Below are 22,970 nucleotides of genomic sequence, written 5' to 3'. Positions count from 1 at the left end.
TCCCTAAAATCCTCCAGTGTTTTCATCCAGTGATCTCAAAGAACTTTCAGAACATTAATAAATGGAAAAACTCATATCTTCAGCTGCTATAAATCAGTATAGCTGTGTCTGATTGCATAGTCCTCTGACACAAGTATTTCTTGTACCCACTTCACAGATGAATCAGCTAAAACTTATCCTCCAAGTATGCCTAAATTCTACAGATTTCATCTGTATTAGTTTCTAAGTTATATCTTTTATGTAGGTTTTATCTTTATAGCCTTTACTTTTATATCTTTTCTTTTATCCTTATAGGTTTTCTTTTTATATGTTTTTAACAATTTTATTTCTTCTCTATTTTTTATAAGCACAGTCAATACTCTCGTCCTTACTTTTATTTTATAGTTAGCTTATTTGCTTTATGGAGATACAAAATATTTCTTTTATTCTTCAAGGGGCAAAAGGTACCACATCAATGCAAAATCCTCACTACTGTAAATCATGGTAATTTCACTGGGATCTACACATGGTATTAAATCTAGGCACATGCCAAAATGTTTAAAGGGTCAAGGTCTTCCATGGATGCACCCACTTCAGTAATTTCAAACGCCACTGAATGAAAAGTTTTAGAAGCTTTGCTGTACTTTTTTTTTTCCTTCCCCCCCCCCTTGGCTTTTGAAGACATATTCAGAGCCTAAGGCTATTATTTGTGGGTTCCTTTTCAAATGAATAATAATTTTGGCATCCTGCACACAAGTTTCCTGAATTCTATTACAGCTGGAATTGCAAAGTCTTAAGCATTCAAAAAGTATAAGAAATACTGACCACAGTATCTGCTGATCCTTCCATTTTTATTATTATTTAGAAAGGTAGTTTCAGTTTAACTATAAGGACTCTTTTGCATTTGATCTACAGTATGCCTCAGTCAGTCTCTGAACTAGTACAAAAAAAAAAAAAAAAAATTACAAAAAAGTTAATAATCAGAAAAAGTGTGAGAAAAATATTACTTTGTGGTTTTCAGAATTCAAAATTTCAGAACTTAAAAATTAATAGTATAGTCAAATAAAATGATCCAACTTCTAGAAACATGGGCAAATGCGTATACACACATTCAGAACCATATTCAGAACTGAGTAAAATTAAAAGATCTGTAGTATTAGGTAAAGGAATTGGCTAAATATTATGATAAGTGAGCTTGCTCAAAGGCTATGTGTCTAAGTATCTCTCAAATGATTATAAATTGAAAGAAGAGGTTACCTTGAAAAGATCAAAGACTTCCAGCTGTCCTGTATGTAAATACAAAGCCTTCTATGGAAATAAAGGCAAAGATAACACATTCAATAACAGGATGTCTCTTTACAGAACACTTTCACACTAAAAAGTGTCTGAGTAACAAAAACACTTGCATTTTCTATAAATTTTTGCTCTGTCTTTTTAGAGTCTTATTTGTGGAAACACTGGTATGATTAAAGAAAAAATTACTATCTTTTAAACTTTTCTTTATATCTCAGATCTCAAATAAAGTTGGTTGGTACCACACCATTTTGAGCAACATAGATAAAACTTATTTACCAAGTTCCAGCTGGTAGCTAACGGACTGATGTGGCTTCCAAGAGCTATACAACTGAAGATGATATATGAGAAGGAGGAAATAGAGGTTTAATTTGCAAAGATGGGGCTTAAAATAAAACATAGCATGACTTAAAATAGTATCACTAACACTGAGAAAGTAAAATGCAATAAATAAGGAATCCCACCATTTTAAGTCAATTTTTTTTCTATCATAGCCTTTCTAACATGTATGGGAAATGGTACTGACATATGCATATAAACTGTCAAATTTTAATCTCAAGTGTTATTTAAGATACCATTTATTTTTAATGGTGTAAATTGTTCCTATCATAAAAATTAATTTGGTCCCCATTTCTTGTTATTACTTTATTTTATGAAAAAAAAAATCAAAAAAGTAAATCTTTAGAAGCTTTTCTGCCATATATAGAGTAATCACTTTTGGTGTATTTTAAGTTTTCTGTTTTAAAATTTTGCATGGTTGCTTAGAAAACATTACATTTCTATAAAGCTTGAGTACACTAGATTATTTTCTATAACAAAATAACTCCTGGTTTTGCCTTTCTACTAAGTAATTTTTTTCAACAGTATTTTATCATAAAAGTCAGTGGATTTCGCCTAAAATGTTAACATAATAAACTAATAATACTATTAAAATAGTTCACTGCTCCTAATAAATCTTACTACACAGTAATAAGATTACTTGTAAGAAGACAAAAGTATTTGTTATACTGTCAGAAACAGTTAAATACAGAGGTAGAAGCTTGCCACAATGTGTTGCATTTATAGCGCTCACAAAAGGAATGGTAGCATGGTATTGTCTGTGAGGAATTTCATATGTCTACAAAAAAGCATATTGTTTTGAGTATATTCTGCTTTTCAGAGTACTGTTAGAGTACTTGACACTTCTAAAATTACTTAGCAATCTAGGAATAGTGTAAAAGAAAGGAGAGCATAGTACCTATTTTACTTACACTCCACAGGAATGGCAGAACTGGGAGAAGACTGAGCTGGTCCTGTTCTGAATAAATTAAAAATAGAAGAGGGCTCTGGAGTATGACGCTTTTCTCTAGGTCCAAAATTTATCCTCCTCCTTTCAGGAAAAGCATTAGAAAAGCTTTCCAGTTTGGACATATAGCATACTATTTGACAAACAGCAGAAATGATGAAAATGGTCTATGTAAACATTACTGCTATTGATTGTACAAAACCTCAGTTAGCAGTGTTAGTAGTGTGCTTATGTCACCACTGAAGTGATTACTAGAGAAGTGTAAAGTAGTTTTCAATTCTTGCAAAAGTGAGATGTGGGGAAGAAGAGATGGCAAATCTTATTTAAAAATGCCTGTTGAGATGAATTGGAGGGGTTGCATTTTTCATGGGAGCAATAAGTTGAATGGATAAAAGATACAGAAAAGCCTTGGAAAAATTTACCACAAAATTGGCCAAATTTCTGAAAAGTGTATTTTGCCCAGAAGGGTTTGGGGTTTTTTGTGTCTTTTTAAATGAAAAGAAAACAAACATTTTCTAGAAATCACATTATTCATTAAGGTCATGCCATTTGCAAAAGCACAGTTTTTCACATGCTGTATTCATCAACATGGTTGTAAATATAAGGTATATCTTTTTTTTTTTTCCTGAGGTCTCTACATATTTGGTCTTACCAATGCTTTCTTGGTTTGTCTTGTATTTCCTTCCATATACTCATAAATACTTCCAAAGATAATTTCTCTATGTGTTTTTCTGACTTATCATTAAAAAGAAATTTCACAAGTTTCTGCATAGCCACTATCATTTTATTATGTATTATATTGGCACTATTCCTTTGAAATAATGCTATTCAGAAAATTGTTCATATGGCTAATCTTATTTTTCAACTCTTATGAGGTCTTCTTTCAGAGAGAAGATGCAGACGTATGTAACTTCCTATTGCTTTTGCTGAGGAATGACATACACAGTAGAAAAGGAACATATGGACATTTTCTTACAACCAAACCAAATTAACCAACAAGTAGTGTTTCTAATCTCATGCAGGAAGATACTGATGCTACAGACAGCAACAGTATCCAACACTTCTCTATTAGTAAATACAGGCCCATTTGTTTGTCTCATGCTTGGCAGAACTTTGCCATTGGAATTGGGGCTGCTTTAGACCATCCCATTACTCCAGTGTGTATTTAAACAGACCAGCTGGACTTCATTCTGATAGCCAAAAATACAGCAACCCTCATATAACAAGGTTTTATCCAGTACAGAAACATCAAATCTTCTCACTTTACCTAAATTGAATGCCACTTAATGGAACTCATACTGATACAATTTTAGTAGGGGATTAGAGGAAATATTTAGAAATAATGTAAGGCAACCCAGAAAAGCAATTCTCAATCCTTGCCCTTCGCACCCCCCACCCTTCTGCAGAATTCTTAGAAAGAAAGAGAGAAGATATCTGTGGGAGCAGGGGGAAGGCTCACACGAAAGCACTAATCCCTAGGTACCAAAAAGTGTTAGAAACTCTAACATTTTCTGCTGCAGTTTCAGCTACTGTTTGGTTAGAAATGTGATCTAGTGTTGGCTCTGGGTAGTTTGGAAGAATCCCACCCCTTTTACATTATCTTATCCACTCTCTATCCTTACACTAATTTTGCTTTACAGAATAAAGAAAATATGATAAACTCCAAAGACAAAGAAAATTGGATATCAGCACTTACAAATTAATCTAATTGTATGTGATCAGAAGGACCCAACTTGCAAAGAAGAGTATCAGACTTGTTCAGGGAGTGACATCAGGTAGGATAATTTTTTTAAATATCAAACACTCTACTGCAAGAGAGTTACACCTATAACTTAAAAGAGTGAAGTGAAAGAAAGGACTGGAGGGAACTAAGAGAAATATGAAGCCAAATGTGACATGCTGGGGACAATGGGAATTTTGTTTCTGATTTCAGTAATATATAAAAAAAAAAAAGGCTTTATACCTGAAATTCAAAGGGAAGAATTTTCATATAAAAAAGAAGTTTAAATATTAAGGAATCAATAGGATAGTTTAGGAACAAACAAAAAGGAAGTTTAATAAAATACAAAAGTAGCAAAGGAATCCGCACTAAATATCCGGAACAAAACCCAAGATGGTCAGGAGATACTGTATCAGCTTCAGAGAAACTTAAATAATAATGAAAAAGGGTATACATTCCAATTCATGGACACAATGAGGGAAACAAAAGGTTTTTCTTAAGCACATCTGAAAGAAGAAAAAATAAGGAAAAAAAAAAGTTCCCTGAGGAAAAAGGATTGAAAAAACATAGCAGAATTCAGGAACAACATGTCTCCTGCCTAAAGGTTTCACTGATTATTAATCTATTCATTCATTTATTTATTTATTTATTTTTAAGAAGGAAGGAATAGTGAACAGCAAGGCACTTGAAATCTCAGCCCGAGAAACAAAACATGAAAATGCAGATAAACTGCGATGTGATTTAATATTCTACTTAAGATTCCATTGACTTAATGGAGCCAACATTTCTTCTAATAGATTTTATTTGACGTCTGCAAAAGAAATGTAGAAAATCTTGTGGTCCTAGATCAATCATAACATCTTAGTTGTGCACATTGAAGAGGCCTTTTATTTGTGCCAGGCATTTTACAGCAGCAAGGCACTTCCACTCATCCCAAGAGAGTCATACTAATACAATGCTAATGTGTTTGCCAATACAATCACTTGCACCAACTCTTCATATGGCCAGGGCCCCTAAAGAAGGCCAGAGGAAAAATCAGGATGTAGTCTGGGATTTAACTGAAGAGCATCTAAAAATTACATTTTTAAGTTTCTGAGTTTGCCTTTCCCCTATGAACTTATGCATCTGAACTTCTGTTACAGAAATGAACTACTCACACCTCTTAATCATTTTTGGATCCTATTTGGAGTGATAAATTGGATAGTCTCCTCAACAGCATGAAACAAAAAAAAAGACTTTTTCTACCATATGTTCCAGTAATAAAAGAGAAAGCTGTTTCTCATTATTGGCTGGTCCATCCTCATGTAGTCAGTTGCCTTGGAAACTGAGATTGATTATGATTTCAAGAAAATGTAAGAATGAACTGAATCACATAGTTCCTTTTTCAATGTCTGTCTCAATTTACAATGTTGAAACTAGCAATGAAAACATCCCTAAGCATTATTTCCACTCCTAACTTTATTTTTGTTGCACTTATGTCTCAGAGTGACAGTCAAAATAATATAACACTTAGATTGAATACATCAGTAAAATAATTGAAATGTTTCAGAAAACTTTGTAATAAATGTAAGTCAAATGTACATTTATTACAAAATCAACTTCATTAAAAAAAAAATTGTTCTTCCAGATTCGATAGCTGGATGACACAATATCTAGATATCATGTAATTCAAATTCTTCACTCTGTCCAAAAACTTGAACTTTTATTGAAGCCAAAATATATTTGATAAAACATTAATTTCTCAAGTATTTCACAGGCTGCTTCAGGAGTTCATAATCATTTATCTCCTGAGGATTTGACTCTAATCAACTTTAGTGCACTTACTGCAAATAAGTAACCATTTAATTATTAAATCCTTTTGTAATTTTAAATTCCTTATTAAAATGGCCAACAGAGCTTGTAAAATGTGCAAGGGATTAGTTCAAAAGCAGCACTCTCCATGCTGCTGTCTTTGGATTACCAACAGTCCCCACAACAGTGCAAAGATCTTTTTGCTGTGAGGTCTTCAATTCCAGTTGCCCACCTGTATTTAAAAACAAGGAATTTTACACCAGCTCAGAAATTTGACATACACTTCCCATCTATTCTTTCTTAAAATTATTCCTCCAAAATAAAATTGCCAAACCTGTCACAGGGAGTTGTGCAATTACATTGAATAGGAGGAAGTTTTTATCATTGCTAATATATGGAAGGTGATTAGAGATTTTTAAGTTGTGGCCCCTTCCAGAAAGGTTAGAAGACTATTGGCACCTAAGCAAAAAGATTTTGTCAGCCCTTCAGCATTAACAGCTAAGGAAGAAATTACTCACTAAAACCTGTGATCTTTGTGTTGCTTTTCTATCTGATAGTTCAGTCTTGGGAAGAAAAAACAGAAACCTAAGTTTATAAACCTAAGGTTTATGCTATTTAAACAGCTACAGGGTTCACATGCATCTTCCAATTTTGTGCTATTTCTAATTGCAAGTAAAGCCAAATCCTGATGCGCATTTCCTTCAGATGTGCTCTGTTTAACTGTTCCTACTTTCTCTTCCATAAGTTTAAAAATTCAATCAGAATTTGTTAATTCACAATCCCATATGAATGTAAATAATGACTTATTACTAAGAGAATGAAGATTATTATTAGACCAGCCTAATGTGAGAAAAAATGGCTTTCTAGAGCATACGAAAAAAACCATGGATTTTTTTCATCTTATTATCCTTGCATTCATTTTCAGGCTCTGTACAGCTTTAAAAGGAAGTAGCAAAGAATAGACCTCAAGGGGTTAGAAGTTTGGTTCATATAAATGTGTAGATTTTTTTATGTTTATTTCAATCTTACCTGTACAAGGTCACCAATACTATCATAATATCCTCTTATCTCTGTTTTTAATTCCAGGATGAAAAGATTCACAAAGTTTTGCCTTAACCTTTTAAAAATCCTGTTAAAGATTTGTTTTATTCTGAAGTTAGACTGAGGATATAAGTTTCTTTTTTTTTATTTTAACCACACTAGTTCCACCATGTCTTGTGTAAATCATTATAGTCTTGTCTCTCTCACTTCATTGGCTTTTTGGCTTCCATCTGTTTTCTCTCATCTTTTCTTCTACTCTATCATCTACATTCTCTTTCTACTCTGTTTTCTCTCATCTGCTTGCTCGTTACTGTTAGTCCAGCCCTCTGTTTTCTCCTTTACTTCCCAATTATCTCACAGAGGTGGAGAGTGAATGAGACTTGAGAGATCCATTCTGAGAGATGCTGACCATATTTTTTTTTTTTTTTTTTTTTAATCCTGGATGTCTTCACTGACCTAAGCATGTTACTTTTCTGAATTTTGTCTAAGGTACATTATGTTCTTATTCCTGGAAGCATTAATTCTACCCATTTTTACTTTTCATAGAAAAGTGTAACTCCCTGGAGTTAGCACAATATCGTGGTATATATTTTACTAATCTCTGAAGGGAAGCTGTAAATATTTTATCCTTGCACGTCATTGTATCTGTTGAAGAATATTCAGAAATGTGTTCATTTTAATGTTAATACAATTAATCTAATAATGATGCTGTGATACAGTCAAAAATTTGAGTATCTCAAATTAAAAAAGAAATAGACATGCATTTAAAATCTTTTAGGATCAGGACGCAAATATGTACATTATTCTGTCACTGAAAATGTCTTAACATGGCTTAATGCTCTACAGCTACCTTCGTGACACCATGGATGTCACAACTCCCTGTTTTAAAGTCGTAATGTTTAGGAGTAATCATTAATCCTTAAACTGAATTCAGCCAGAAACTTCCAGCTTGAAACTATTTTTTTTTTCTTTCTTAATAAAGAACAACTCTTTACCTATGTTCAAAACTGTATAGTAAAGTATTTACCTTCTAGAAGTGTGTGAATGGTCTCACTCTCAGGGCCTTCACTGGTTTCTCATGTTGTGCAGTTTACCTTGTGATCTCTCCAGTAGAATCCCCTGTGACAGAAGTCCAGAGGTGCAATGCCAAAGGGACTTAAACTAGGTCATCACCTCTGCATCAGGTCCATCATTTAAAGGACACATTGTTGCATAACTCACAGAATTGCTTACAGATTTCTATGTCTCAGGCTTGGGAATGCTGGCTGGACACTTAACTGAACTACCGGCTTCAGTGAAGCTTGGCTGTGCTATGTGTTCCATTTCCTTGGGACAGCTCCTATTTACAGTAAGAGGTACCTTCTCCACAAAAACATTCCTGAAGTAGGAAAGCCCTGGTTATATTCTAGGCCTTTCCAGCTCTACCCCTGTGCTAGCAGAGATCTGGATCAGTCAAAGCTTTCATTCCTTAAACTGCCATTCTCCTCATGTTGTCGAAGGGAAGAGTTTCAAGGACTCTCCCAAGGAGGGAAATTCATAAGGTTCTTGCTCTTCCCAGTGTCAGTGGAGATGGAAAAATCACTACAAATTAGTGCCCTGATGTGGAGAAAACTTCTAGAAATTTCAGAGAATTCTACAACTTTCCAGAGGTTACAAATGAGGTTTAGAGAGCTAGCTTGCATTATGTTGCCTTAGTTAAGAGAGTCGCCATCTCTTGTCTATGATTGTGAAAACTCTGAAAGGTTTGAAACAGACACTGGAGAAAGCATTGTCCCTCTGTTGACAGCACTGTTCTCCAATGAATGGCAAAAAGGCAAGTGACAAGGAGTTGGCTGATTTAGGTTTTATCAAATAAAAGTAGCAGTGTAATCCTATGTCATTCCACACTTCATGACATATTATATTCTTTTTTTTAAAGACTACAACAATTTTTAAAACACAGGTGCTAATGTGGAGCCCTGCAAGAGTAAGGGTTGCTACTGATAGAGGTAACCAGACCTTCATGCTTTCAGAGAGGGTCTATTCTGAAAGTTGGCATCTATGCCACAGCCTAAGCAGTATTTATCTTTCAATGAAATGCTGGAGCCATGAACTTGAGTGATTTAGAGCTGCTCTATTTAAAAACAGATATTCAAGACAGCATTTTTGGAAGGCAGCCACTGGAGTGTACTGTATCACAGAATAAATCACACTGAAAAGATGCTCCCTGTCAAGTTGGAGATACTTTTCTAAAGGATCAATTACAGAAACCATCACATTTATGTGACTATTTCTACCTTTGTTAGTGACACAAGCTTATTTCATACACACTGTAAGATCCCAGATGAGTTCCCCTAAGATTTCACACAGATCACAATACCACAAGCTCTTAAATCTAGGGGAGAGGCCTCTTTTTTTTATAGTACAATGAAGTACAATTAAGGCATGATCTTCCTCTGACAGGTCTGAAATGATCTCCATCTCAGCTCCTTAGGGAGTGTGTTGAAGTTTAGCCATTTAAAAGATCTCTAGCCAATGTTTCAACTGCTCTGAATTCTCATAAATATTACCAGCTCTAAATTTCTGGAAAGGGTCACTGTTGAGAGGTAGTCCCTTCAGGAGTATACAGTACAACCTGACTAAAGTACAACCTCAACCAGGTTATTGTTCTCATGTATTTTGGTCAAACAGCAGCCAACAGTACTGGCTATGGAAGGTGCCATGCTTAAGGATATAACAAAAAGTGTACAACCGAAGTGGCAAACCTCCCACTTAATTCATTGATAAACTGAAGTAGATACCTTTCCTAGGGATATGACTACAATGCACATTGTAGACAAACACAAAGATGTGTAGCTTTAAAATGAGTCAGTGTGGATACTCAAAAAACTTTTGCCAGTGGGACTTGGTTTTACACGGGTTATTTCATATTGCTACAAAAAGGTAATTTATCTCCGTGCAGTATATTAGCTGCTTTAAAGCTTCTTCCAGGCGGAAAGCTCAGTTTGGAGACAGCCATAAAGTACTTACAGTGCGTGTGTTTATGTTTTGACACTGTGCAGCAAGGACAAAATCAATTAGCATGGGTGGTTCATGAGAATTCTTCAGACATTTCACAGGCAGCTTAAAGCTGGATTGAACATGTTTACACTTATTTGCAGGTATAGAAGTATAGGCATAGTCTGCGATGCTGGTTTAGAAACTATCCCTAACCATATATAGATTAAATCATTATTAACTGAATTTTGCGAGAAGTATGTAAATAAATACTAGAGATGAATTTAACAGGAATGGCACCCAAATTCAGATGCAGACACCTAACCTGTATTGCCTATATGTGAGCTGAGGGTCTCAACTCTTATATTTCATGGAGACAGAGGATTCAGTTCAGGTACTTAGATGATGATATCCAGTGGCTTTTGGGAGGCAGAGGGGCACCTTGGTCACGTGTTGTGTCCCCAGAAGGGCACAGTCTCCCAGAGATCCTGTGCTATAGCTGTCAGCCACAACAGTAAACCACAGATCCTACAGTGCATCTCATACAGCACTGGACTTGTATGTTTGCGAGAACGAAGTCAAGATCCTGGTCGGTACAGGCAGTGAAGCCTACCTAGCAAGTTATTCAAACAACCAGTGTATATCCCTGCTTAAGGCTGAGTCACACACCTTCTTGATTTGGCTGACTGTCAGCCTGAGCTCCACAATGGGAACTGAGAAAACCTGCTCACATGCAGAAACCTACAATGCAGGGACATGGCTGGATTTCTGAATTTGACCCTCTGTTTGCTTTTGTCTGTTTGCTAGACTTTAACCATAACCTAGTGTGAAATAAGAAGCCAGAAATCACAACTTCTTCAATGTTACGAGCAAATCAAGCTAAAAGCTCCAGCAGAGGAATCATTCTAGGAAGACTTCCATTAGCACGATTCACCATCCAGTCTTAAGGTTCTGGGACAAAAAAGGCCTCCTGAGTAGAGAGCAGAGGAACTCAAGCTTCTTTTTCTAACTATAAAGTCATCTCTCCTCATGTTCAAAGCAAAAAAGACATAAGGAAGTGAATCGCATCTTTATAATCAAATTTTTCAGCTAAGACCTGGAAACTTATGTCTGTTTTCCACAGTTTCCTTTAGGGTACTAATACAAATTGTTTCTACACAGCAGGCTGCACGTTCTGTTTCCTCTCAATGGCTTGTACATTGCTGCTTTTTCAGCACAAAAATCATAGTCTGATCTGGGCAGCTCATACTGTTATAATAACTTACAACAATAACTATCTGGATTTTACTAAGAATAATAGTATTCATAAGCAGTGTGGGCAATATAGGACTTTGCACTTTGTTAATTCCACAATCCTTACACAACCTAATATGCCACAAATAATATAGAACTGCAGTTACACAATAGCTTCCATTAAGTAAAAAATTACTTGTTTTTAACTTAGAATGTGCTAATTATTAGTCCATTTTTAGGACATCTAAGATAGGATTAACTGTAAATTCAAAGTAATGCTTCATGTTACAGTTAGAATAGAATTTCATTAAATATGCTACAAACGTTTTCAGCACAATAATTAATAGAATACAATGGGAAGTCTTTTAAATTTTTAAAGAAGCACAGAATTTTTGTGTATTTTCCTGTGCTGTATTACAGCACTATCAATCACTGTAGTTATTTTGGAATACTGTACATATGAATTAAATTAAGGAACCAGAGCTATTAGGAGAAAATATGCAACTAGCTGTTTCTTCTTAATCCTAAATCTGATCTTGTTAACAAGCAGGTGCAAGACTCCACACTACAACCAAGAACAATAAAGAATGCTATCCTCACCTTTTCTCTAATTGTTTATTTCTCCAATTCGTTCTAGCTCCCATTTGTTTTATGTGATATTCACCACTATACGGTTTTATTCTTGTCCAGTTTATTGTAGTCATGGAAATAAAAGCACAATGCTTTGATCTCCCATATCACACAGAGGTAAATTATAAGAATATAGCATATGCCATGATATGAAGAATGTATCCCAGTTGAATTCCTAAGCCAAAAGAATTAGTACCTGTGGCATCTTCTGTGAAAGTTCTCTGCAGTGAATTATCTCTACTGTTGTAACTGAGTACAGCAATGAAAAGTCACAGCCAAAAAGCCACATATATATAATTTAGGTAGGTAATGTCCTTACTAACTCTGTCATCATTCTTTACCAGACTAAAGGATACCTGAAAACAATCTATAATTATATAGACAGGTAAAGCATCCAGCATCCAATTAAATGTTCTTTATGGCATTTATTTTCCTGTTACTCTCTTGTTACCAAAGAATATAAAAAATCATGTACTGAACAGCAGAATGCAGTACTGCCAAAACAAAACAGATGTCATGGTCCCTGCATCTAAAAGTAACTCACTGGACCCAAGTTGTTCGATTTACCTCTTCTTTACACATTCTAAATTGATACAAAGAAGATGATTTCAAGAATAATGAAAAGCAGAGTTACAAGCTACCTTCAAATTTTAACAGGAGAGCAGATGGATACATAGAAAAAGGACATATAATTGTAATTTTTTAGATCTCTCATTTTAAAGATGCAGAAATTTCACAGAAATAGTGAAAGTAATTAAGTCCAACATTTATTCTTGGCCTAGCCAGTGATTTGCTGTGTGGTCTCTAGTGTTTTGAAATAGACAACACAACACCATTACATCAAATAATGGCTACTTCATTAATAATTTTGTTAGAATCCTTTTATTAAATAGCAGATTTACAAGCAATTGTAACTAAGGTGGAAATTATGAAACTGTGTAGCCCTCAGCTCCCCACATAAAAATAGACCCATTGTAGTCACAAGTAATAAGTACTACCTTAAAAACATTATTTTAAACTTTGGAAATAAGAAGTTTAAACATCCAGGGAAATTTTTCCTGCAATAAAATGCTTCCTCAGGCACTATCCCCTGTTTGACTTACATCACCCACCTAAGCTTAACTTTATAGAGTTTGTAGACAAATGTGTAAAGGTCAAATTTAATCGCCATTAGACTTTATAAACCTATTCCTTCTATTGAAGAGATCATTAGGCATATGTGCAAGGTATGAATTAAATCAGTAATAGATTATATAATGACACACTAGTCAATAAGTTTTTTTCCTATATACTATAATATTACAATATCATCGTATATGCACCTCTAAATCACATTAGCCTCTCCAATATGCGAATGTAGCTGAAAGTACAGTCTGACAAGGATTATGATTTACAGCACTTATATCCCAAACTACCTCTTAGGAAGCATGGTATCAACAAGGAAGTTTGTGTCTTGTCATTCTGTTATAAAAATGAGAACAAATAAACTCTTCTGTTTAATAAAGAGCAGAACATCTTTCCACCTGGAAATATTGCTTATAGGAACTCTCTCACTATGACACCTACAACACTATTTTCTCACAAAACAACTTTTTGTATTAGAAGGGAAATCATTGTTTTCTGATAATTGTAATGAATTATGATGATTTCAAAAGACCTTTTCTCAGGTCAGAGAGAGATTCATTAGTGCTAATAAAACACGCATCAAGATATAACCAGCTCCCTGTGATGCTGGCTATGCAGCATCAGGTTTTAACCAGCTATGCAGGTTAAATTTTCACAAAATGTTGATAAAAATATTAAAACCTGCTGCTTCTCTATAAAGCGTATAACCAATTTGCCATTCTACTAACATAAAACATGTTAAAATGACAGGCTGTATGAAAGGGAAGAAAACCAAGAACCCTTCAGGCTTCTTAAATAAGAGTGCTTCGTGTTAAAAAATCTTCAGCTATACATACAGAAAATTTGCATTATAGCATATGTATTATTTATAAAATAACATAAGGTGGAACTACCTCAAATTACAGAAACCTTCTTTGTGAAACAGTGTTGTCTTAAGGAAAGGACTGAATACACTGCAGAATGTAGCTTTGTTACATTTCTAATTTTTATGAAGGAATCCAAGATGTTTTCAAGCTTTTAAGAAAACCAGAAATATTAGCTCCACGAAAGAAAAGAAAACAACAACAAAGGAAATAAACAAATAAATAAGGGTAGGGAAAAAAAACACACAAAAAAACCCTGCCCCAACAAACAAAATAAAATGCTCACAACATAGACAGCAACCAAACTGATTTTTCAGTCCTTTCTAATTTTCCTCCTGAGCTCATGGAAAAAGTGTGTATCTTGATCTGAACTTCAGTTTTGTTCCCACTAAAAAGTAATATTCATCAATATTTTCTTTTATTATGTGCTAGTGTTGATAATACAGGACCTAGCCCAAATTGACCAATATTATACACTTTCATTAGTCTCAGGAGGCCCAATCCTATAAACATAAATGAACATGTGTAACTTTACTGATGCTAGAAGCCTGATTGACTTAATAATGAGCTAACATGTAAATATATTTAGCCACACATCTAAGCATTTGAAGTATCTGTCCCAGGTTTCCCGACGGCAGTCTTCCCAGGGACCCATGGCCCCAGACACTGGATCCTGAAGCCTGAGAGATGTCTACCCTGCTATAGAGTGTTATATCTGAAAACCCATCCGTGCACACAAGTTCAGCTTCTTTTTTTCCCAGCAGCACCACCAGCTGGAGCAGCTAAAGAGATTGGGAGCAAATTCTGAAAGTAATTATCCTATAGAGAATAACTCACAACTAACATAGCTAAAATAGTTCAATTGTTTCTGGTCCTTACAGTATTTCACAGGGGCCTTTCTGTTTTTGGGAGCATGTTAGAAGTTATCCTCAAGATATGAGGCTTGCTGTAAGGAGTTGGTTCTGTAGGGTGTCAGGTCTGCAAACACACTGTAGGGGTTTCCTCACTTATTCCCACTTCAAAGAAGCATTAAGAACAATTTCTCTTTATTACAGATTTTAACTAGATTTCTTTCCCCTGTGATGATTAATTAGGCGTTTGGTACAATTTGCCTTCTTTCCACCTCTAAGAATAAATGTCCCTTTCTGCTAATCAGACACAAACAAAATGTTTTGAAAAGTAATCACTTGCTAAAAAAAAAAAAAATGGAAATTGGGGCTTCTGTGTTGTGAGGAATGTACACACATAGCACAGTGAAATTTAACACGGGTAAATGATCTGACTACCTCAAAGTGAAGTTTTTGCCTTCCTACAGTGGCCTTTCACCCTGCCCTTTCCTCCAATCTGAGGAGAGCTGATGTTGATGGAACATATAATGGCTCCTTTCCTGTGTAGTAAAGTCAGCAATAAAGCTCAGTAATTAAGGTGACCGGGGAGGCCCAGCCCAGCAGGCTAGTGGTGTGGCGAACACTTTCAGAACTTCAAACAATATCAAAGTCACTGAAAAACGGGCCTAGTTCAGGACTGGTTTGAATTAAGCCTCACTTCCACACGCACTTTTCAAATCCAAGCTCAAACAAGAAAGCCAAGGCCTTCTGGATTTCATTAGAGCCAATTATCTTATCTGTTTCATCTCAGGCCTGACCCTAAGGCTGGCAAACAGCTATTCAGTGCGTTTGTGTGGTTGTTTGAGAAAGCCTCCAGCCAGCCAATGGCCTGAAGAACTGCTAATTAAAACACAGTTGCCCCCTGCCTTTAGTGATTAAATATTTTCAAGCTTTTGTAAATAATTTTTCCATTCTTTGCCCCAAGCCTCAGAGGTCCAATACATGTAGTAATTTATTTAGTTTGTCAAAGAATACTGCTGGAAATAAAACTATAATAGAAACTTTGGAAACTCTCATATCTTGCTTAATTTCTGCAAGTGACATTCTACAAGCTTGGAAAACATGTATACTGTTTCTTATGTAATTAAGCCTTAATAACCTTACTGTGTTTGAAGGGATGCAGTATACAACAGGCCGTACATTTTGTTGATAATCATCATGTTTCCTCAGATGTCAACAAGATAGGTATGCTCATGTGTGAGCACATGTGTGCTCCTGAGGTGGGTGGACAGAATGTGGATCACACTTCCAAAATCTGTTTGGGGAAGGAGTCAGTCCTACCATTAACATACACATACCTCTCAGTTGACACAGTTCCACAATACAGGTCTGTGTCACCATGTCCCAGATAAATTCAGATTGCATAAAAGACAAAGAACTTTATGTTTTTCATCTGTGCTGAAGGACTCAATCCCTCGATCTCCCTTTTTCAAGCTCCCCTTTTGTATCAAATCAGAGCACCTGATTCTAGCTTGGTTCCAGCCTTGGTCCCATCAGCTTGTGTGATCCCATGTCTCACATGCAGCCACAGTCACAACTACTGGTGGTGTGTACCTCTCATGCAAGATGATGGGGAGAGGAACAACTTACATCCCCAGATTAACCTTTTAACTCCTTACATTTTACTGTTATCCCTTATGGAGTCATAGAATGGTTTGGGTTGGAAGGGCCCTTAAAGCCCATCTAGTTCCAACCCCCCTGCCATGGGCAGGGACACCTTCCACTAGAACAGGTTGCTCAAAGCCTCATCCAGCCTGGCCTTGAACACTTCCAGGGATGGGGCATCCACAACTTCTCTGGGCAACCTGTTCCAGTGCCTCACCAACGTTCCAAGGAAGAACCTCTTCCTGATATCTAATCTTAATCTACCCACTTCCAATTTAAACCCATTTCCCCTTGTCCTGTCATTACAGGCCCTTGTAAAAAGTCACCCCCAGGTTCCTTGTAGGCTCCTTCAGGTACTGGAAGGTGCTATAAGGTCTCCCTGGAGCTTTCCCTTCTCCAGGCTGAATAAGCCAAATTCTCTCAGCTTGTCCCCATAGGAGAGGTGCTCCAGCCCTCCGACCATTTTCATGGCCTCCTCTGGACTCGCTCCAACAGGTCCACGTCCTTATGTTGGGGGACCCACAGCTGGATGAATTACTGCAGGTAGGGTCTCACGAGAGCAGAGTAGAGAGGGAGAATCCCCTCCCTAGACCTGCTGGCTACACTTCTCTGGATACAGCCCAGGATATGGTTGGCTTTCTGGGCTGCCAGCACACACTGCCAGCTCATGTTCAGCTTTTCATCCACCAGTACACCCAAGTCCTTCTCCTCAGGGCTGCTCTCAATCCATTGTCCACCCAGCCTGTACTTGTGCTTGGGATTGCCCTGACCCAGGTGCAGGACCTTGCACTTGGCCTTGTTGAACTCCATGAGGTTTGCACAGGCCCACCTCTCCATCCTATCAAGGTCCCTCTGGATGGCATCCCTTCCCTCCAGCGTGTCGACTGCACCACACAAGTAATAACAAAGAAATTTTTATTAGTACAATGCATTGGAGGTCCTATCATGAACCAAACTCCATTGCACAGGACACTGCAAAGAAGCAATAAAATGATGGACTAGATGATCTTTAAGGTCCCTGCCAACCCAAACCATTCTATGATTCTATGCTTCTATGGCTTCTGTCTATATATTCTATGGGGACTTGGGGAACTACAGGCAGAAACTGTACAAGCTAGAAAATTAGAAGCAATCTTACCAGTATAGGAATTTAAGTACTTTCCAGTTTTTGTGAAACAATATAGCAAAATAAACATATAATAAAAGATTTCAGGGAGTCTAATGAAGTAGTTTTGTAACCGTTTATGAGAATACACTACAAGTATGAACATTATCACCAGAAAAAGCAGGAAACCTATACCTGGTCTCATGATCTGGAAAATTCATAACAGCATTCTGAGAATGACATTGCTACAATAAACAAAATGGTAAAAGCTTAGAAATCCCTTTAGCTGACTGGAATGGCAGTAAATTCTGTATTTCATAGATAATCAGAAAAGAAAGAATTTGCAAAATTTAGACATTTCTGGGTTGTGACTTCAAACAGAGAAGGTCAAAGGTAACACAAAAACTTGCCTGAGTGACAGACAGAAAGACAGTTTTGCCTATAGAGAGTGTCAGTAGGAATGGCTTGGAGATAAAAGTTTGGTAAGGTTGAGCTCAAACTAAAGGCAGATTTCCTCAATTGGTGTATTATAAAGTTACCATAAATTTTCATGATGCACAGAGGAAGCAAGTTTAGAACAGAGAAGTAATTGGCTGACAAAAATAACCGAATTTGCATCGTGGATAAACTCTCCTCTAGACAGACCAAAAGCAGTAGGAAAAGGGATCAAGATCAAAAGCAGAATGACATGGAAACAGTGAAGAAAGATCAAGGTGAAAAATGTTGATTCTTTCAAGAGACAAGTTAAAGGAGACACTTGAAATCTTAGGTGGAGGCCAGGGACTACCAAGCATGGAAGTCAGAGAAGGATGAATTTTCAAGATAAAGATAGATAAATGGTCAATAACAGAGGATGAAAGGCAGGCTAAGAAAAATGAGAGTGAAATACAGACTCTAAGCTTTGAGCTAGGAGGGGTTTATATTAAGAATGGTTTCAGAGGAAAGGAAGTCTGAGGTGCTACTGCGGAGGAGGTCTAGAGCTGAACCAGAGGACAGACACCAGTCTGTACACTCAGTGGTCTGGGGGATAGAGAGGGAGAAAGGAGAGCATGATAGACAGCTTAATAGCAATTTTTTTTCGTGAAATACAGACTCTAAGCTTTGAGCTAGGAGGGGTTTATATTAAGAATGGTTTCAGAGGAAAGGAAGTCTGAGGTGCTACTGCGGAGGAGGTCTAGAGCTGAACCAGAGGACAGACACCAGTCTGTACACTCAGTGGTCTGGGGGATAGAGAGGGAGAAAGGAGAGCATGATAGACAGCTTAATAGCAATTTTTTTTCAATTACATTTTTTTTTAGTCTCTTGTGAGGGGAATGAAAGTTTCAATAGATGCATAAGGGAAGAGAAAAGCTTTTATCCCATGGATCACAAGGTGAAAAAGAAGGAGGCCCCGGTGCCAGGCAAAAGAGTTTGAGAACAGATGAGGAGCAACTTTGTGATCACAGGCATAGGACAGAGCTGTGGGAAGAAAAGGGGAGTTAGGCCTGCTGTGAAGAAGGCATGTTTTCACTTTCAGGGGCGGCTAATACTTCTTAGCTGTGGCCTGTCTTACAGACTGAGAATGAAATCACTGCCTTCTCTATCAGTTTGAAATCACAGGGTCTTTAAGCTATTACAAACTGTATTTCTTTTGCTGGCTTTGCTTGCAGATTCTAACAAGAATTATATTGGAAAAGATGGGAACCTTTCTGAAATACTTTTTCTTTGTAGAACAAAATGAGATAAATGAGCAGATAATAAGTTGCCATTTTCAGATCCAAGGGGAATCAGTTTCCACAGAGAGTTCATCACATAGGTAGTGAAACAGATGTTCATAAGGCATGAGAGGTGAGAATTCCCTGTGACAAGAACTGAAGCACTTGCAAAGGTTTAACAGCAATACTTTCTTAATCTGTAAACATCTTGATTGGAGAGGTAAAAGGGTTGGATTGGATAGGAAGGTAATTAGCCTCCATTCTCCAGTCAGCCTAATAATGCAGGATTAGAACTTTTTTTTTTTTAGAAATGTACTCTTTTACTAAAGCTTAATAATTTTGTAGATGTGCATTACTTGATATTTTTTTAGAGAGAGACTTCTTTTAAGACTGAGGGGGAAAAAAAATCCAAATAGTCTGACAGCAAAGGCATTAACTTCAGATGTGATCAGGTCAGGTTCAAATCCCTGATTCATAAGACAGGGGCAAGAAATTAATTTCAATCATTCAGGGATGGGATTTTTCACTTAAGATTTTTTTTGCTTCCTAGCGTGATATCCTCACCATGAATCTGGAGATGAACATTGTCACGAAAGGGTTTGAAACACACACTTGGTTGTTTTCTTGGAAACTTTCAAATAGTTTTGGTTTTGTTCCAGTGTAGAAGAAAATCACATGTCAAAACCACGGACAGTTGCTACTTACTGGAACTGCTGTCTTTAGTCATCTCTACTTAGTAATGCACACCCTGCACAGGACGGAGAAAGCAGCAGTGACCACTCAGTTCACTGACAGGGAGAAAAGATGAAATAAGCTGCATCTTCTCTTCAGCCCTCCACCTTATATCATCAGATGTGCATGTACGCTCCTATGCATGACATGGGAGAAATCCATCTGAGACGTAGGTATTTTTAACCTGGTTTATACTGTGCCGTAGTTTGTTTGGTTTCATTTTTCATTATCTTTTTATACATTAATAATTTTGGTACCTTTAGAAATATAACTAGAACACGTGGTAAGTGAACATATGAAACACTTCAAATCTTATTTTGTTTCAAGACATAAAAACTCATTAAAGTGCTTGTATATAATCTTAAGGATTTGATTGCTTAATGAAGTTACTATAGGCATATCGTCTAAGATCAGATCTTGCCACATGTACTTGGTGAGGAGCTTCTGCTTCCACAAACTACTGTTTCATATAAGTAACACCACTACATCTTAGCCATGAATTATGCTGGTATGCAGAACTGAGACTTGCATTAGTTAATGACACAAATGATCAATTTACTTCTAAATCCTGACCATAGTACATGTGACCACAGGAGAAATACCCCAGATTGCATGAAGAAATATGCCAAACATGGTAAGCAACTCTGTGACTGAGCATTTTTCTTATACATTCTGTAAGAAACCATTAATGTCTAGGAGTTTGAAGTCTGATGGATTCTCTCACACTAGAGAACAACTTAGTCTTCAAAGAGTTGCATTGACTTAATGGGATTATTGGTGTCCCAAGCAGTATATGCTAATACCACGTGAGTCATAGACCTCCCTGAACTTTTTCATTAGATATCTATTTTTGAGACGTTTATGTTTTCATAGCTTCAAACATCTCTCCACAAGACTAAAAGCTAGCTTTAAAAAGCAATGAAATACTCAGAGTTGGGGCTCCAACAACACCTAGTAACAAGAAACCTCGTAATATCTTGCAGCACTGAGCACAGTGCTATTCAGCATAATTCAGGATTTCAAAATCTGGCTCTTGCCAGATTTTTCTATTTTTCTTCAGAATTACTGGAGCTTTATTTGCTAGAATATATTTTCTATGAAAAGGACTTGTTCCTTTCATTCAGTTGCTTTATGGGCAAAGTATAGTACAGGTACACCAAATCACTACAATTAAAAAATATCTCCAAGGAGTTAGTGGTGCAAAAGCATGAGAACATCTAGGCATGCCCTGGAGGTACCCACACATACTTACACTGAGACACAGGTGCGTGAGAACACACAGAACCTCACAATACCTCTTTGCAATCCTGCTTATGTTTGAAAGGAGCAAAATAAAAAATTTCTTTTTCTTCTTTAAGTATTAAAAGAAGAATAGTGGAGGTCTCATTAGCTAAGCTGGCTAAAGAAACCTTAAATAAGAACTGTGTAGCTGAAAGGCCTCTGTTTCTGCTGTTCTTGAAACAACACTTCTGTCTGATTCTGGATAATGGGCTTTTAATAAAAATATCCACCAAAGGAAAACAATTAAACAATACATAAAGCACCAGGGTGCAATCTAGTGGTTCTGTTACAGTCTGGAGCTGTTCCAGCAGAGAACATGTGGATATTTTTTACAGGCTACAGTGTAGTTCTCAAAAGTTATTATAAAGCAACAAAATTTAAATTGGGGCTGGACATCTACACAATTGTTCAGTGTTGCTGTAGGACTTTTAATTCAGACTTGAAATTTATCTCCATCTAAATGATACAAATATTTTGACTTTTAGGATAAAAATATCTTCTGTACCCTTGCTTCTGTTTAATTTCTTCCAGGACGTTTCTGGTGGTATTTTTCACCTTTTCATCAAAGTATTTGACAATATGGCAATTCTTTATCCATACACCTCTATTCTTTCATCTTTCTGTCTTGACAAAAATTGGAAAATGGTTGTATTGGAAAAGAGCTCAGGTACTTTTCAGTACTTTGAAATTACAGACCATATATGGCTTGGGGTTTTAATCAAATAGTTTTTAACCTGAACCACATAAACCTGACACATGTCATACTTTATTATCCTTTCTCCTCCACTCCCTACTCTGCCATGTCAAGAAAAGAAACTGTGCATCTGTAGAAAAGTAAGCTGGCATTAATTAATTTCTGTAATGAAATTTCTGTAGATCCAGTGAATGAAAGGAACTTGATATAGTGTTTTAAAAAGTTCTGGTACAGTAAAGGTGAAAATTTAGAGTATGGTGAGAGGAAGTTAGATTTTCCAAATAAAAATAAACAAGTAGGAAGAACAAGAGGTCACAGGTTATAAACAGTGTTGCCAGTTCTAGTTTTATGGTGAACTTTGAAGTATAACTAAATGTTGAAAAGCTGTTTATACCAGTGCTGCAAATGCTTTTAACTCTGCTTTATCATTTGCTAAGGATTCTGTCTCTATCCCCACTATGCTAAACATCTGAATGCTCAGAACGTTCACCAAAAGACAAGAAAAAAGCATGAAAATATACCCTTATTGCAAAAACCCCATTACCACACTATAAAAACTTTCAAAAGTCAGAAATCCTCACAACTATTGAATATCTACATATGGTAATTGTACTCTAAGCAGATTTAAGAAGAATTATTCCAAGCAAACTTCTACCTTATTCAAACTTCTTCAAAAGGAACTGCTCAGCCACTCTTAAATCATCTTTTTATAGCAGTTTGGTGTACCTTTCTTTGAATTGTCCTAAGACATTTTCTATGGCAGAAGGGTATTTTCTGTGGTTGAGATGCTCACGTTTTAAAGACACTTGGAAGAAGTGGACAAAATCAGAAATGAAAAACTGATTGAAACTGTAATTTATAACTGCAGAATGCAGAGTTCTACATGCATCCATACAGAAACCATCATACAGATTGCCCAGAGCTTCCATGACTGTGTTCTGTTCAGCTGTATTTTTCCATCCTTCTACATTTGAGTAAATCATTGTTTGCCTTTCATACATACAACTCAGAGATTCTGCCTTACTCTTTAGGCAGG

The 22,970-nt window shown here is 36.4% G+C and overlaps 1 protein-coding gene across 1 annotated transcript in view; it reads right to left on the bottom strand.

Moving 5' to 3' along the window:
* The window catches only part of LOC104514011 (histone deacetylase 9-like), a gene marked incomplete at its 5' end in the record, with an annotated part of 135,785 nt that overhangs the window by 60,712 nt on the left and 52,103 nt on the right, over positions 1–22,970 (bottom strand). The gene's annotated exons all lie outside the window — the stretch shown is intronic.

The sequence above is a fragment of the Eurypyga helias genome, unplaced genomic scaffold (assembly GCF_000690775.1).
Source record: "Eurypyga helias isolate BGI_N326 unplaced genomic scaffold, ASM69077v1 scaffold13778, whole genome shotgun sequence".
Classification (NCBI taxonomy): domain Eukaryota; kingdom Metazoa; phylum Chordata; class Aves; order Eurypygiformes; family Eurypygidae; genus Eurypyga; species Eurypyga helias.
Note: the sequence above shows the minus strand (reverse complement) of the source record. Positions and strands in the feature narration are given on the sequence as shown.